Here is a 20,038-nt window from a genome sequence, read left to right on the forward strand (position 1 = left end):
TCTAAAGACGTGCTGTTGCAGAGGACAAAACTTTACATAAGTGATTGACAGAGTTCAAGAGAAACGCAGGCATTTTGATAAGTACAATAACACCAAACTCGAAACGTGCAACAGAAACACATAAAGGGAAAATAATTACAGACATTTGCCTCAAGTGATCACTCGAGAAAAACAAAGTTGGAAAGTCAGGAGATATGTTAGTGTAACTGCCCTCTGCAGATCAAAAGTATGATTAAATGAAAACACTACAAAAACGTGACCGAGACGTTGTCGGAAGGTCTAAATATACCTAAATATACTTCATGCAAACGATGAATGAGAAAAGCATCTTTATTGAGATGATTACAGGTGCCCGAGTGCTTTCTCCAACACATGTAATGTTATTTACTTGTTTTCAATATATTTGCTGGTGTAGTCAACATATTGAAGAACATTTTTAATATCATCAGCCAATTTATTTGTTGACTCTATTTTATGTACTTCATGACTTAACTTTCTTGACAGATATTAATACCACAAACAGGTTTAAAACAAGTAAGTAATCATATCTATGTAAGTTTGTGTCAATGTTTGTAAATCGATACGTTTAAAAATTCTGACACCTTTATATCAACAAGATATAATCCCAACCAAAACACAACAGGGAAATAGCCGACATGTTAACAAAAGCTGAACTCAAACTCGAATTCGTTGAAAAAAAAATCAAGAAAACACCAAAATGGCAACACAATCATGATTCAAACTCATATTCTATAAAACTAGGGCAAAATATGAACAAAAATTTACACGGAGACCCATGGAAAATTAAAAGGAGAATAAGACCATGCGTCCCGGAAGATTAAGAGTCTTCTGTTCATCGACGACACCCGCCATGTAAACTACGTTCTCAAATGAGGACAAGGTATACAACATCGTTGACTTTCACTTTATAAGTCACTAAATATGCTAAAGGACATTAAACACAAAGCACTAGACAATTTCAAACGATATCACTATAATACTGTAAAAGTTTGTCAGTTGAATTCATCTCGCACAATATTCGTGATATTGAGAACAGGCCCTAAAATATAGAATCAACTGTGTCATGTAAATGTTGTCAAAAGACATGTGAATAGCACCCTTTCATAATTAAGAGTGAGATACAGTAGAACCAAACAATGAATTAAACTGCAACAGGCAGCTGTTTCGTCCCTTAAGGACTCGTCAGTAATGTTCAGGACCTAAATCCTGATGCCTAGGAGGCGACTAAGGATAGGTTTGGGACGTATGAATGTTGCTATCCAGAAAGGGATAACTTCACAACAGAAAAAAATGAATATAATAGAATTTGATGTTCTTACATAAGACATTTTATTTGTAGAATAGTAGAAGGTAAAATGTGTGGTTGAATCACTAAACGAGCCGACATTACAACGTTTTTATGTATTCTTGTGATGTTTAGAAATCCATTACAAAACAAGTCTTCCTTAGCGGCTGTACAAGTTATGTAAAGACATGCCGTGTTGATATAACAGTTAAATGTGATTGTGTAAGAAACTGATGACATACGAACTGTTTATGGCGACATAATTATTTCCGTGTTTATAGTCCACGTCACATAACCACGTGTATTTACAACATCAGGCTAAATTACATCGACATCAATCTAGATGTTATTTGTTTTACGACGCCGTTGCAACATGCAAAATGCGGAACCTAATGAAAAAATTACAAATTTCCAGTTGTTGGTGATAATAGTATACCGTATTTATCTCAATACCCTTGTCTACCTGATTTACAGCAACACTACTACTGTCGACCAATCAGACAAACAGTATACCTGGGGTACAAACAGTATACGTGGGGTACGTCACAAACAGTATACGTGGGGTACGTGACAAACAGTATACGTGGGGTACGTCGCAAACAGAATACCTGGGGTACGTGACAAACAGAATACTTGGGGTACGTGACAAACAGAATATCTGGTGTACATCATAAACAGTATACCTGGGGTACAAACAGTATACGTGGGGTACGTCACAAACAGAATACCTGGGTTACGTGACAAACAGAATACCTGGGGTCCATCACAAACAGTATACCTGGGGTACAAACAGTATACGTGGGGTACGTCAAAAAACAGAATACCTGGGGTACGTGACAAACAGAATACCTGGGGTACGTGACAAACAGTATACCTGGGGTACGTCATAAACAGAATACCTGGGGTACGCGACAAACAGAATACCTGGGGTACGTCATAAACAGAATACCTGGGGTACGTGACAAACAGAATACCTGGGGTACGTGGTAAACAGAATACCTGGGGTACGTCACAAACACAATACCTTGGGTACGTCACAAACACAATAGCTCGGGTACGTCACAAAAAGTTTACCTGGGGTATGCAATGTTATCTTCCTTGGATTCGATATTGTAATGGTTACAATACTTAGATTAAATACGGTATGTTCAAGGGACTTTTCTCGTCCTCTTAGGTAATTGAAACCCGTGATTACCCTCTATTTGTCTAATAAAATCACTTGAGGTATCAAACACATGCCTGTTTGATACAGGTTGTTACGTAATAAAGTTCTATATACATTATTACCTGACCAGACGCTCAACACAGCAGTGTAATAGAGTGCCAGACAACTCACGCGAAAGCTCCGCCATAAAGTGGTTCATCGCATGACTGAATAATACCTTCTGATTGGATATCCACATGGGTTCTGACCCAATCTCCACCCCTCTCCCCGAATCAATCGGGTACTTTTTTACAAACAAGTCTTTGTCAGTGATTTGAGAACGCAAAATCGTATTTATCTACTTGGTCTATTAATATACACTTACGTTAGACGAGAAACAAGATAAACAGAATTTCTCGACCAAGATAAAAAGAAACGCGACTTAACCTCACGGCGTTGTATTTAAGAGAGTATTATCAATTTAGGTTTTAAATTATTCTGAAAAAATTGTTGTTATTGATGTTTTCAAAACTTATGTGATAAACAGGATCTTTCAATCGATCCATTTTATAAGAGACTGAATGAACCCGAGTATGATTCCTTTTGCCTCGCTCTGGAAACATTCATATATAGCAAAGAAATGCAAATAAATCATATATACATATATATTTATATACCAGAAAGTACAATACAATTACTGCCGTGAAAAAAATTAATACGTTCTTATCAAACAGATTCCTCAATAGACATGGGCTGTTTTTACTCGTACAAAATTTGTTCAGATATAACAATCAAAGAAGAAGGTTTTATAACCGATCTCCTCTTATTCTTATCACTGATGTATGTAAGTCATTATACATCAAACTGCACCAAAGGTAACTTACCTGAGCTTAGTCTTCTACGGGGTTCTTTTACCCAATCAATTACTGCAAACATAAAAAAAGAACATTCTTAAACTCCTGGAAATAATTGTTTCCTACTTCATGGTGAAATGTACCGACCGCCTCTGTATTAAATATCTGTATGTAATACCTGTATGTTGTTTTTATGGCTTTAATGACCTGCTGACATCTGTTACATCTCAAACATTACTATATTCTAATGAGAGAAAGCGGATTGATGCTACACTTTTTTTTATAGTTCTTAGGAACTTCTGGGTTTTATTCTGGTTTCAGTAAGATTGCATTTACACTGCATCAGACGTTCACAGCTTGGGTTTCAGTAATATTGTTTTTGACAAACTATATCGGACGTCCACAGCTTGGTTTCAGTAATATTGTATTTGACAAACTATATCGGACGTTCACAGCTTGGTTTCAGTAATATTGTATCTGACAAACTATATCGGACGTCCACAGCTTGGTTTCAGTAATATTGTATTTGACAAACTATATCGGACGTCCACAGCCTGGTTTCAGTAATATTGTATTTGACAAACTATATCGGACGTTCACAGCCTGGTTTCAGTAATATTGTATCTGACAAACTATATCGGACGTTCACGGCTTGGTTTCAGTAATATTGTATTTGACAAACTATATAAGACGTCCACAGCTTGGTTTCAGTAATATTGTATCTGACAAACTATATCGGACGTCCACAGCTTGGTTTCAGTAATATTGTATTTGACAAACTATATCGGACGTTCACAGCCTGGTTTCAGTAATATTGTATTTGACAAACTATATAAGACGTCCACAGCTTGGTTTCAGTAATATTGTATTTGACAAACTATATAAGACGTCCACAGCTTGGTTTCAGTAATATTGTATCTGACAAACTATATCGGACGTCCACAGCTTGGTTTCAGTAATATTGTATTTGACAAACTATATCGGACGTCCACAGCCTGGTTTCAGTAATATTGTATTTGACAAACTATATCGGACGTTCACAGCCTGGTTTCAGTAATATTGTATTTGACAAACTATATCGGACGTCCACAGCTTGGTTTCAGTAATATTGTATTTGACAAACTATATCGGACGTCCACAGCTTGGTTTCAGTAATATTGTATTTGACAAACTATATCGGACGTCCACAGCCTGGTTTCAGTAATATTGTATCTGACAAACTATATCGGACGTTCACAGCCTGGTTTCAGTAATATTGTATCTGACAAACTATATCGGACGTTCACAGCCTGGTTTCAGTAATATTGTATCTGACAAACTATATCGGACGTCCACAGCTTGGTTTCAGTAATATTGTATTTGACAAACTATATCGGACGTCCACAGCTTGGTTTCAGTAATATTGTATTTGACAAACTATATCGGACGTCCACAGCCTGGTTTCAGTAATATTGTATCTGACAAACTATACAGAACGTTCACGGCTTGGTTTCAGTAATATTGTATCTGACAAACTATATCGGACGTTCACAGCCTGGTTTCAGTAATATTGTATCTGACAAACTATATCGGACGTCCACAGCTTGGTTTCAGTAATATTGTATTTGACAAACTATATCGGACGTCCACAGCCTGGTTTCAGTAATATTGTATCTGACAAACTATATCGGACGTTCACAGCCTGGTTTCAGTAATATTGTATCTGACAAACTATATCGGACGTTCACAGCCTGGTTTCAGTGAGATTGTTTTTGACAAACTATATCGGACGTTCACAGCCTGGTTTCAGTAATATTGTTTTTGACAAACTATATCGGACGTTCACAGCCTGGTTTCAGTGAGATTGTTTTTGACAAACTATATCGGACTGAGTAGTGTTATCCTCATGTAGCCTACGAGGACTGATTGATAAGGTGTTAACATCATATTTAAGGGTTTGACTTTCGGCGGACATGCTGCAATATTTTAAAACTTAACCTCCTTTAGGTAAAGTTTGTATGTATTTAAGGTCTGTCTGTCTGTCTGTCTGTCTGCCTGTCTTGTCTATGGTATATCATGTTTATGTCTGACCACCATGTTGTCTTGGGAGAAGACTTATGTAGTCGTTTGCCTGCTGTCTAATAATTGTTAATGTCAATGAAATATTCGGAAATGAACCCAGTTTAGTATCTATACACTTTGCTAGCGATGTTCAAGGGTCTCAGTGCCATTTTTAAAGAAGTCCTGTTCTTGACCGTTCAGAAAGTCTATCGCTGTATGGATGACGTCATCATCTGACCGAATTACCTGTTGAATATTTCTATGAGACTGGTGTAAGTATGAGTGAATATGTAATTAATCATACAATTAGGGGATATATGTTTGTTTTATGTATATACTGGAGATACGATCATGAATTATATCGTTTTAACATTCCATCTTGAGACGAACCATGATTTAATCTTCATCATATACATAAACACAAGCATATTATCCCCTAAATGTATGATGACATATTCGCTCATATTGTGCCTGTACCAGTGTTGTAGAAATATTCAGATCCTAAGGACAATTATATCCTATCTTTTACTCAGCAGGCTTCAACAGGGATTAGTTCCAATATCATTGTTTACGAACCACTTGATAATATAAGTTGTATGTTTGTATGTAAGATGGTAAAATGTAAACACCTAGATGTTGATATTTGTTGAAATGTGAAAGATTTAATATATCTCTGTAATGTAGATAGTATTGATGTTTCACATTACTCTCTGGTTTATAGTTACCAGCTGGGGGGTCTTGTTGCCTCCTACATGTACGCACACATCCATTGAAACAACATCTTCCGTTCTTTCTCCGGCAGTCTAGATCACTTTCACATTTTGATTTCACTTTACACGCATGCGTCGGTATAACTTCCGGTACCGGTGGACACAGGTCGTTGTCATTGTTTATTACACTGTCCGGGGCGTCGCCCATGTAGTCAAAGTAATAGTTCTGAAAAACGAAAACAGAAGAAATATTTCAGAATTAAAAAAAAAACTTTTTAAAGTTATCACACCAATAAAGATTTTTTACCCATTTTAAGAATTAAATGATATGTAATTTTGCTTATAGAAAAAAAAAAAAAAATAAGCCACGGCGTATTGTTCTGTCCTTTGCATGTCTTGTTAGATTAGTGGTCAATTTATACCATTCTGTTGTATATCTCTGTACAATAATTTGATTTAGAATTTTAAAAGCAGCTGCTCACTGCTCTCTTTTCCTACTACAAAACCAATAGTGACAATAGGGTATTTTTCATAGTTCTCTGTGTAAATATTTCTTTTGTTCATATGTTGCCTTAGTTTCCTCGACTTTGTGTTTGAATTAAGTTCTGTTAGCATGTCGATGTAAGTATCAGTTGCCTTTCTCTTTATTTGATTTTTCCCGTCCCAGTGTAACCAGAAGTTTTGTTTTATCAGGTAACTTGGTTCGTTTGGCATTGGTTTCACTCGAATCAAGTTTCACCAATAGGTGAGTTTTAGTTTCGTTCTGAGGTCCTAACATCATAGATAAGTATTGCTTTCGTTTGTCTAATCCATATTTGTATTACAAGACGGTGGCTAATTCTGTATGTTTAGTCTCTCTGTCTCGAGGCTGGCTTAGTACAATGTTTATGTCTGGCACGGTTTACATCAAATATTAATTATAAAAACAATGGTGCGTTGTGGTGAATCGTTGTAGAGGATAGCAGCGATTTTATAGACACGTGTATTCCTTCTTTTGATGTTTATGACCTCTCCTGTGTCCAAAATGGACGAACCACCACGTGGTGCAGTAAATTCCGTCCTTAGATTTCTGCATCGACTTATCACCTACATTTGGCTGCCAAACTTTGACGGAAGGTACATCAGGTCCTCACTTTGTATACTGTGTCGAAAGGTTTTGGCAGTTTGATAGCAGTCAAATCTGGCTGGCAGGTCTCTTTTGCAATTGTATTTTGTTCCTCGTGTGTTATACAAAAACGTAAGGGCTTGGATCTTTGTGCTGTAGAAACACACCTAACACCAGTAGTCCGGTTTTAGAGTCCGAGTCCCTGGTGTCATGGCCTCCAAATACATCATACTATGTATATACTATGTATGCCCCTTTGTTGGCTGCCACTCCGACACATCCGAACACTTAAGTTTGTATCAGAGAAGCTATAGAAATGGAGATATCGTTTCCGAAATTAAGCCATGAAATTTATTTTTTTTTAAATTTGTGTTACGGCCAGCTCTATACAGATATATCTGTGGCCAGCTCTATACAGATAAATCTGTGACCAGTTCTATACAGATATATATGTGGCCAGTTCTATACAGATATATCTGTGGCCAGTTATATACAGATATATCAGGTCAGCTCTATACAGACATATCTGTGGCCAGCTCTATACAGATATATCTGTGACCAGTTCTATACAGATATATATGTGGCCAGTTCTATACAGATATATCTGTGGCCAGCTCTATACAGATATATCTGTGACCAGTTCTATACAGATATATCTGTGGCCAGCTCTATACAGATATATCTGTGGCCAGCTCTATACAAACATATCTGTGGCCAGCTCTCTACAGATATATCTGTGGCCAGCTCTCTACAGATATATCTGCGGCCAGCTCTATACAGATATATCTGTGGCCAGCTCTCTACAGATATATCTGTGGCCAGCTCTATAAAGATATATCTGCGGCCAGCTCTATACAGATATATCTGTGGCCAGCTCTCTACAGATATATCTGCGGCCAGCTCTCTACAGATATATCTGTGGCCAGCTCTATACAAATATATCTGCGGCCAGTAGTTAATGAGTGTAATGGTTTGGCAGATTCCTGGATTATGGTGAGTATCTGTGAGAAAATGACATTCGTTAACCTGCTTTCATCGACTTTACAATGGGATTTATATTATCTCTACTCTATTGCCTGTTATGATACTAGATATGTACAATGAACATATTCTGTGTACAGGACACGAGGAGTTTAATGGCGAACACAAAAATGAACACCAAGATATGACAAGAAATTTATCAACTGCCTTGTCATTGATAAATACATGATGGCGCACAGCGGTAACGAACTCGCCTTTCAATTGGTCGTCCGGGCTTTGATTCCCGAACCGGATGTGAATGGGTATGAGGTCACCTGCCCGACCACGTGGGCTTTTTACCGGGCAGGCTGATTTACTTCCGCAGCAGCTGATGATATGTAATGTATCATTAGACTTCCATCATATATAATCTTGTATACGTTAATTATGGAAGACTGGCCATTGTCTTTAAAATATTAAAACACCTTAAGAATTCTGGTATTTTGGATATTTAAAAATAAGGGGAGATAAGCAAGTGTAAGAATTTAGCTTGACGACCCTTTACGGAAACTTGGGAGCTGGTAATTAGTCCACATTAAATAAAGTTTCGGTGAATCACATTCGGCTACTGATAGACCCTGGGTGATTTCCGCTATCGGTGAAGTCCGAAGGTCTTGCCTATTTGCCCCTGTTGGTAATCGTTTCTGACAGGTCCATTTAACACCTTCCATAATTAAATGTATATTCTAGCTCAAACACGTGGAATGCACAGAAATAGCTAAGAATCTGAAATTAACCAGGTGCTCTAACACGTGATTTGGTAAAGTATGGACAGCTTACAGAGTAAATTTATTACCGGGATATCTTGTCGTGTGTTGATCATATATTACAGAAGTGGCTGATGGGTCAGGATTTATATATATTTTAGAGCCTGAAAGTGTAAAGTTGTTCACTACTCTGTCAAATTTATGACATAAGAGATATTAACAAATATTTCTCGGCTAACGGTCCCGCCCGTATCATAACTATGATAGGTTTACTACCAACACTGATTAAACACACGATAACATTGAAGTTTAGCGTGTATATAGTCTTGGAATGTTTTATTTGGCGCGAATTGACGACTGCGCATTTAACATATTTTTAATTCAAATAAAACGAAAGTGACGCTGTCTTAGTTCATGGTTTAATGAGTTACATACACCGATATACCAAGGAAACGACCCTCGATAAACTACGGTAATGAACCTTTCGGGACGTCTCTGGCTCCTACCATTGTAATATAATGAGACAGGGATCCCTGTTTATCTGAAGTTAGATAGACGTTGTTGTGATATTAAGAACTGATACAGAAACGTATTAGTTTGTGTCAAATCTGAAGCCTATCCCTTTCCTTTCGAAACCTACAGTTTTAACGTTCTTTGTTTGGAAACCCCTGATTGTATCGGCAGTATAACAGACCCATAAGCTTGGGAGGTAAAAGAAAATCTAATTCTCCACAGCACAAAGTTTTTAAAGGATTTCATTTCACGTATTTGAGAATAGTTAAAATGGTGCTTGTAGTTGTGAAAAATACATCAAAATTTATTAATTGCTAAAATTACGATAAAAACACTAATAATTTAAAGTACATTTGGAGATACTGTATAATAACCCGTCGACATTTTAAGTCGAGAAAAATTATCTTGGGATGACAGTAACAGTAAATCTATACACAATAATGGTAAATCAAGACGCTCTTACACAGATATTAAATATCATCCCATGACTACAGTGGTCTGACGTTTTAACTGTGTAATAGAAGTTCGAGATATAACCAAGATTTACAACTGATACTACGAGAAGTAGAGATTTCGACCAATAATCCAGTTCAAGGTCGCAGACCTCCTGCTGAAGGTTACCATCTAAGTGTTACTGTGTCATTGTATGGTAAGTATATCTACAGCACACCAAAACTTATCTTACAAAATATTCACTATTATCTTAAGGCAACATCCGCGCCCTTTTGTGTCACTATCTTTTGGAACTCTTTACTGTGGAAGGTTCGTAATTCATCATAACGTCTTGCTGCGCGTAACGATAACTCAATTGTCAAAAAGCAAGGTTTAATCCAATGTGTTATGCGCAGATGTTGAATCGAATTTCCTTCTGTCAGATATGAGTTTTTATTTTTGAAGGTGCTAGAAAGACTTTTGGCGATATTAAAGATTATAGCAAAGCCTGGAGATAGCGCTGAAGTCTTCAGAGTTGATATGGCTCCCTCGGTCTTTTTCCATCTGTCCTTTCTGATGTCAAACTTCAACAATGCAAAATAAATAAATAACATAACACCTTTTGAAAGCCGAGATAAGACTCGGAACTTTTTTTTTTTTTTTTTTAGAAAAGTTAAGATTATGCTCAAAATTTAGTTATGATTTGCAGCCTGAAGTCGAAATTATCTCATTATTTTATGTATTTTTTGTTTTGTTTGATGTTACTTCGAAAATTCCACTGGTTTGCCTTAGGACATCTTCCTTAAATAGATTTAGATGCTGTTTTTCCCTGGCAATGTCCATCTCAGAAGCAGACAGGTTTGATGTATGTTGTCTTTCCTCCTTTTCTCCTTTATTTCTGTCCTTGTCTTTCCTCCTGGTTTCGTTTCTCCTTTATTTCTGTCGTTTTCTTTCCTTCTGGTTAGGGTTATTTTCATCAAAGTTTTGCTATATTGCTGATATCTAAGTTTTGGACTTCGGATTGAGGTTAAGTTCTCGGATTAATAAATGAATCAGTAATTTTCTATGTCACAGTAATGTTTTATCGATTTCTGTACATACTGTGAAATTAATCATCCTAAGAGACATTATAGAGTAGAAACAACCCGTGGATTTAATACAGAAGCCGATCTGAAAAACTTAGAAATTAAAGTTTTAGATTTGACATTAACTAGGTAAAAACAAAAACGTTCCTATATATATCATTAGCTGGACAAGCTTAAGTTGTAGGGAAGACAAAAACATTTTGAAGAACACGTTGGAATATAATTAAAACGTATCAACACTTGGTTGTTTGAAAAGCCGTGCTAAATCTATCAGGTAGTCGGCTTCACTGGGTGTTTAGCCATCCTAATACCCCCCACCCCTACCCCACCCCCACGGTAAAAGGGACCCAAACAATTATTGTTCACATGAAACTTAGACACATGTGCAATTCTTTTAATTATGACCTACATTTCTGTATTTTGATGAAATACGTGGAGAACCAAAGCTATATTTGTGGACATATTTGTGAAGAAGTTTATTATTTTTCTTTAATTGTCGTCGTTATGATAATCAAAACCATGTCCTCTTTCAGCATTTAGACATTTTGAGTTTACAGATTCTGTACGAGTTAGACCTGTATAGTGAGATAAAATCGGAAATCTTTTCAGCAGCAGATCATAATATAAATGTACTTGTTGTTAATTAAGTCATTATCTGATAGATCTGATGTAGTTTGTTTAATATACTTACTACACAAAGACAGTGATATTGGCCATGTTGGATTTTTCATAAAGATTACAGTAAAAAAGAGGATCTCCGTGGTTACGGAAGAGAAAAGTTTCAAGGATTGTGACGAACACTTTGTAGCGAATGGTATACAATCCAAACAGGTAACCATATTTTAAAATAAATGTGATTCGGTTTATTTACGTAAGTTTTAGATTATAAATACATTAACTCTCTCTCCCTGTGACCAGCAAATCAGATATCATGTGTTTCTTGTTTGAAACTATGTATTACTGGATATTTCGCTACATTTAGATTTTGTGGAGCGTTATCGAAAATTGTAAGTTGTAATTACTTGCACTCAATTCTTTTATGATTATTTTAGCAATAAAAAAATGATAAAAAAAACAAAAAAAGTATTAAGAGGGTAGGGATAAATGGTATGGAGAACATGGTAACTAAGTAAACACATTAAGAAATTCTTTTTAGGTGGAAATTTCATTCTAAGCTTTTGTTAAAGTAAATACCTGTGTACTATGTCTAATTTAACTGAATGTTACACTGGTGATAATTGTTAGTCTCACTGCAATAGTTAAATAGTTACCAGAGGAAAAACGCGTGACTGAACACGTTTCTCAAACCATAACATCGGGACAGAAAGTATAGGAGGGAAACGCGAAAATTGAAACGTTATCAGACGGAACAGCAAAACCAAAATATCATCGGAGGGAACACGGAAACTGAAACGTTATCAGACGGAACAGCAAAACCAAAATATCATCAGAGGGAACACGGAAATTGAAACGTTATCAGACGGAACAGCAAAACCAAAATATCATCGGAGGGAACACGGAAATTGAAACGTTATCAGACGGAACAGCAAAACCAAAATATCATCGGAGGGAACACGGAAATTGAAACGTTATCAGACGGAACAGCAAAACCAAAATATCATCGGAGGGAACACGGAAACTGAAACGTTATCAGACGGAACAGCAAAACCAAAATATCATCAGAGGGAACACGGAAATTGAAACGTTATCAGACGGAACAGTAAAACCAAAATATCATCGGAGGGAACACGGAAATTGAAACGTTATCAGACGGAACAGCAAAACCAAAATATCATCGGAGGGAACACGGAAATTGAAACATTATCAGACGGAACAGCAAAACCAAAATATCATCGGAGGGAACACGGAAATTGCTATAAAATTGCTATAACATAAACAATAATTTTTTTTAAGTACAGGAGTGATTATCAAAACTTTCATTTAAGACGGGAAAACATTCATTAGGAAAGTCAAATCTAAAACTTTACGAGAAAAAATAATTGAATTATAATTTTCTAAAACCAATGATGAGATTCTGTAGTAAGGGTATCACTTGTACAGTCCGTTGTATAAATCTCTCTCTAGTTCCCATTCTTCTTGGCCCTAACAGTTCCTCATTATTCCAGAAATTCTGGTTCATCCTCATCCTCGGTGTCTAGGTTAACATCAATTACAACTCGGCTGTTTAGAATTACTCCGGCTCTCATACCCTAATATACCCCACTAGCCGAATCTCGACAAGGTTTTAGATATTGAGTGGTCGCCTGCTCACAAGGATTGCTTGTTTTACGTTGTTTCACTTACACATAATGATCTCTTTACGGAGGGATGTCTGGAGACAATATGTTTAATGGACATTTTACAGCATATTTACAGAATTGTGGTAATTCTTACAGTGTATTGGGAGGAAAGGTATTTATAACATAATTATTTAGTCCGTGTAAAAATGGTGTAGGTCAAATCTCTTACTCTATGATATATAGAATACAGGCTCTTGGGTGTTTGTCACTCATCTGATACTTCGTCTGTAGAATATATCATTCATTTTAGTATATACTGTATATTTGTATTGGGCACCTTTTGGAATGGTGTAGTGTCGAGTACTTATATGGGTGATAAACCGTCACTATACAGAGTTGTGGCCCTTGTTTATTTTCAAATGCGGCGGTTTGGATGTAGAGGGATGGTTTTGCTTTACTTGCAATATACCAACCTAAAATTCGATGTCCCGTTCTCTGCCAAATGTAAAGCGAGGGTTGTGTAGGAAGACTTTGATTCGGGTGTGGTATCTTTAGTCCTCGGCGGACAGATTTACGTCAGTGAGTCGTAGTGTTATTTCTCTCTGTCCTTGAACTCTTGAACTTTCTTATCGCTAGCTTCGATTTTTCATGACATATTCCAACAGTGTAGTCACACAATACCGATATCGGGAGCCCTTTGACTAGGAAAATGTCCTGTTTCATTTCACACAGGACAAGGAACTAATTTTGATGTAGGAAATATAAAAAAAACATTTAAAAGCTATTTCAATGTCCTGCTCGCAGGTGTGACATATACATGCAGTCATCGCAGATACCATTTAGATCTGGGGTACAAGCTTCACTGTCAAGCAGACATAAAACCGCAAATAGTTACAGAGGAACGTCTAGACAGAAACCGCTGTCGTTTGTTAAGGTAGAATTACACGTGATATCACAGGTGTAAAAACATCGTCCAGATATCAGCCTTCTGTCGACACCTGTAACGCCAAGTAACTCAGCTTCAGAATATAGAACAGTACACACCTGTCTACTCATACCTAGCTGACCGTTAGAATACCATCTGACACGTTCCTGAACTCTTGCTACCCGAGGTTAAACGTTTTCTGTTTGAATAGTTGGGCTGACTATAGCGTTACCGGGATACAGATTAGCACGTTTGTCCCTCTCCCTAGATACTCAGAACGAGGCAAGGCACGCTAATGGGCCAGTAATGGCTACCCTTCGTGACGACATAAGAATGTTTCTCCACTTCCTGGCCATTTTCTCGTTATGTCAGGTAGCGGTCGTCCTTCTTAGTACCGTGAATTGTGTATTATCTCAAGTGGACGTGACGTTTTCTTTCTTTATTCAAGTACTTTACAATAATGACCTCACACATTAATTTAAATTCTATAACATTTGAGACGTCTATTCTGTGGCATTAATTAGCTGCAATTGATGTTGCGTTCAACATACACTGCTACCATCAGGTATCGAAAATATATATGTACATATTATATTTTACTTTAAAATGGATACATGCTTTGTAAAAGCTTTATTGGATGACGTACAATAATTTTATAACCCTAAACAGAAAGTTTAATTTAGGTTATAAAAAAATCGACTTCAAAAGATATTTGGAAAATTATCCCAATTTTCCCAATTTTTCCGGTTTTTCCGGTTTTCCGTTTTCCTTAATTTATCCCCTCCAGTCAATAATAAAGTATTGTACATCCTAAATTATAAAGCAGATTTAATGCGTTTATAACTAAATATCCTGTATAAGCTGCCTTTACTCTTCTAACTGATTATTACTTTATTGGATTGAATTTTAAACAAATCGTGTGATAATGCATTTTAAAATTAGAGAAATTAGGTTTGATTCCACTGGAGATAAGTAAAGAAAATATAGAAAGGTATTTATTTTTTATGAATTTCATGTACAGAAAAAAAATCTTTCCGTCATATCTATATATGTGTTCTATTATCATTTCTAAAATATAGAACGTGTTAAGATGGTGAAAAAAAAATTGTCACTTACTGATTGGTCAGACAGCCATCTGTCGTCATCAGCACTAGGTACATCCGAATCTGACAAACTCTTTGACGATGAGTAATCTGAGTAGACAATAATTGTCAGAACAAAAATATTCCAAGAGTAATGCCTTTGTAGCTCCATTGTTATAGAAAATCATCAGTAAACCGACTTAAATAGTTTCGAGAGAAAAATTAAACAGCACATGATTTTTGTTGGCAACCCAACAAGTAAGCTCTGCCCGGTGTAATTATCTACGAGACTTACGAATTCCGGAGCCGTCACCGGACCGTACCCAAACCGCTCATCACACCATGACGGGGGACTACTTATACGTGAGGTCATGCGCTATAGATGTCATATCGTCCAAGTTTGTGTGATATGTCTTTCCTGTGTCTATCTACACAGTGATACGTGTTGTGGTATATCCTGTGGCTAAAGGGCCCCTCCAACACGTATTACGTATCATAGAGGTGCCGGTACAGGTATCCACAGCTACGTGGAGGGACGTGAGCAGCAATTGTACTCCTCCACTACGATGGGAATTCTCCCCCTTTTAATGTCTGTGATGTGGTTTATCTCCACAAGTGCCGAGCCTCTTCATTTCAAACGACTTTGACGACCAATTTTCCCATCATACAAGAGTAACTTTCACGACTCGAGTATTTTTATATGAGTGCTACGTGAGCGAATGTATTCACGTTATAATCACACGTAATCACGATGCATTTATATCGGTCTGTATAACAGCGTCATCCCTCCTTACCTTACCAAGCTTAATTTGTGGCGTAATAAAAACATCATTTACACGACGACAAGGTACATAAATATTGGCTGTTAAATGCAGATCAGGGGCTACATTGATACAATTGAATAATCAGGAAGTAATACGCTGTTGTTTCAATTAACCATCAAACGATGAAGAGGTTCACGTTTCCTAAGGAGAAGATGTATCTAGCTATACAAAGTCTAACGCTACATTAATTCATTAAACACAAAAAAAAAAAAAAACTTTCTGAAGTCATAATACCATGTCTGTTTAAACGAAGCAAAAATCCATCCGGATAATGTCACGATACATAGAAATATCTGGATAATGTCAAAATACTACGTTAAATAGGGAACTTTCATAGATTACGTCATAGTTCAGGGTATTTAAAATAAGGAACTATTTGAGATGAAGTCATACTATCAAGTCTTTAAAAGAAGCAAATGTCTTTAATGACGTTTCTTTATCAAGATATGATACAAGGAGAAATCTTAACTGACGTCATTGAAGCAAGTCTTTCAATTAAGGAACTTTCTTGGCTTATTAAACACACACAAAAAAAAAACTTTCTGAAGTCATAATACCATGTCTGTTTAAACGAAGCAAAAATCCATCCGGATAATGTCACGATACATAGAAATATCTGGATAATGTCAAAATACTACGTTAAATAGGGAACTTTCATAGATTACGTCATAGTTCAGGGTATTTAAAATAAGGAACTATTTGAGATGAAGTCATACTATCAAGTCTTTAAAAGAAGCAAATGTCTTTAATGACGTTTCTTTATCAAGATATGATACAAGGAGAAATCTTAACTGACGTCATTGAAGCAAGTCTTTCAATTAAGGAACTTTCTTGGCTTATGTCAAAATATTAAGTTTTAGAAAATGTTCTTTATGACGTCATATTACTTCGACATGACGTCAACGTATTTTGACATTAAAATGATAAATTTTCTTCGAAGAAGTAATGATACATGTGCCTCGACTTTGAAGTAAGGAACTTAACCTGATGACGTCATAACACGTCGAATATAGAATAAAAAAAGTTGGATGAAGCGGAGTCACTCTGTTAAAATAGGGAACATTTTAACGGTATCAAAATTAAAAAAGAAAAAAAGAAAATAGGGAACTATAATGACGTCAGTCTGCATTGTTGTCAGAAACTACCATGTGCTTATTCAGTGCAAAAGTCAGGGAGGTATTCGGAATAGAAACCTGTTTGATACGTGCTACATTCCATTTAAGCTGACTTCCGGCCTGATTCTTGTCTCATTCATTGAGTGATATTAGTACCACTAAAAAGTATTAAATATTTACCACTGTATTCAGTCGTTACTTGACTGGTTTGTATATTTGTCTATAATAGATTGGAGAGGCTCTCATGGGCTGTGCCATTTGTCCAATTCCTTCTGTCATTAATATCATGACAATGAAATATTCTGAAAAAATTGTTTTAAATGAACATATTGACGACTGTTTCGTGTTCCCAACTTCCGGCAGAAAACACGAGCGAGACACCGTACCTAAATCAAACACACCGTACCTAACTTAAACACGCTGACAAAGATAAAACATGTTTTCTGGGATTTCCTCCTTGGCCTGTCTATATAAATAAACCGGAATGCACTATTTGCCTGTAAAACAACCATTGTGTCTTTGGAAACCCGTGTCTTTAGGCCCGATAATTCTCTTGTATTGATATCAAAATCATTGTGAACAGTAAAAAAAACTTAATGCCATTCCAATGACTGAAAACACGCGCATGTATCCACGTATAGAGTTTTCACAGGAACAAGTCCTTGTGCAGTTCCGACTTCACAAACAAAAGTGGTTTTAAATGCAGTTGTATGTAAAATAATATTTTGATATGGCAGATACTTGAGATTAGGGAACGAAATACAGTTACTGGGTCACAATAGACTGTAATAATTTATCACTTTATCTCGATAGTCCAAGATTACTTATCTCAAGAATAATATTTTCCCACATACATTTCCCTGCACGTGATTGTTCACCAGACACAACAAACCTGCTTCTTGAATTAAGTTAAAAAGTGCATTATTGACGTAAGCACAAAGCTTCATAAAAACAGCATGTCTCTGAGGTGAAAAGCCGGAAGCCAGATTCACTTCCGGTGGCGATCAAAGCCAGAAGAGCACAAAGATTTTGGGTTCTATAAGGTTTATCTGGCACTGTTTGATAAGTTTAAAGACTGCTACATCTGCACATTACACAATTTGGCTGATTCGCCAATAGGCTTTTACGTAATGATAACAAGATGGTATGTGAAGTCGATTATTCAAATTTATCTAGTCTTTAATTCATGGGAGTAGTCTTTCTTTCGGCAAGCAAGCGTGTAACCATTTCAGATGGATTGGATGGAGTATTTGAAACTCCTGTCTTTGATTCTGTATATCAGAGGTATTACACACGAGATCCACGGTGTTGGAACAATTAGATCTACACTTACATACTGTATCTCGTTTTAGTATCAAACAGATTAGGTATAATCTAGACTAAACAAAAAATGCCATAGTTTGCAAATAATTCCTATGGCGTTTCTGTTCATGCTTAAACATTCAAACTTGAATTCGATAAAACCAGGTCAAATTAGATATAAAAAGATATTGATATGGAGATCCTGGAAAAGTACATGGAGAATGACGCCAGGTGTTCCAGAAGAGTAAGTGTCTTATACTTCATCGGCATCAATCGCCATGTAAATCTTGGTCAATCCAATAATAATTTCTCGTCCGTCATGAGAAAAAGGTAAACAAATTGAATTCATTTATCGAACCAACTGCGGCATGTGAACACCACAGGTGAGGGAAGCAGGGCTATAAATTGTACCAGAATGAAAACACGTGGTTCATCGGGTAAATCATAAAGCATTCTTCCTCTCAGGTTTAAAGGATACAAAGTCAGTTTGGGTAAGGGTGAAGAGAGTGGCGAGCCTCTGTCGACACTGACCGTGTATTCTATTTATCCTGTCATATTGATCGAAAATCAATCAAAACTCAAACAGTTATTTTGTTGCCTTATCACGTACGCGAAAATTAATGCTCCGCGCTGAAATATAGTTCCAAATTGCAACGAATATGTCGGTGAGTTTATGAATATTCGTAAATAACTTGACAACGCATACATTTTCTTATTTAAATGGGGTCTTTTTATATTGTGAAACGTTTTATTTAAATAAGTTCAGGAAGTCATTCTGTTGAATTAACGCACGTGCTAAAATACAGCTGTTTTCAGTCACTGCCGAATACAGCAAAAATATATGTGGCAGATGTATTCTGACCATGGCGGTGCCAGTTGCAGGATAAAATCCTTTATCTGTTGTATTCTACAAATGCGATAAAATTATCTTATCAGATTAGTGAAAACACGAAGTTATCGTAGTTAGGATGGTGTCGTCAAATGATATCTAAAAGATATGATGAAAGGACACGTGATAATTAAATTATAATTTTTTCTTTATCCAGAAATAATATGAGAAAATGAGTTTTCAGTTTTATGAATGTAGAATTCCTTGGCTGCTTGATCAAACTGTGGCCTATATCGACTACCACCCAATAACAACATCGTCTTGGAGAAGAACGGCTAGTGGCTGTTTATGTAGATGTAGTAGAATTTCGGTGTAGTTTCATCATTTCCTAATCACTTGTGTACTAGAGGCTGGTGGATATAACTTGTGTGACGGTTACCAGTCTTAAGTGATTTAGAACGTATGTTTATTGTGAACCATTGAAATAAAACGTTACTGTGTTACTGTGTCTTGTCAGCAAATGTCACGTAAGGTACATTGTTCCACAGACGGTAAAAACGGGCTAGGATTATCATGAAGTTCTCGTCTTTATTTTGTTTTGTTTCTGTTCCGTTCATTCCTTTTGATATCGTCAGTCAGTTCGATATTGCCTCAATGTATAGAAGCCGCGGTATTTATCCTGAGTTATCGCTCTAACTATACATTTTCCATTGGGAACCGAGACCATCACAGTCGTCGTCACGTTTACTATCACTATCTGTAATAACGCGGGAAAACAAATTAAAACGCTCTAAAAACCAAGATC

This window comes from Ylistrum balloti, unplaced genomic scaffold (genome assembly GCF_031769215.1).
Source record: "Ylistrum balloti isolate Yb309-2 unplaced genomic scaffold, AGI_CSIRO_Ybal_v1 Utg370326, whole genome shotgun sequence".
Classification (NCBI taxonomy): Eukaryota; Metazoa; Mollusca; class Bivalvia; order Pectinida; family Pectinidae; genus Ylistrum; species Ylistrum balloti.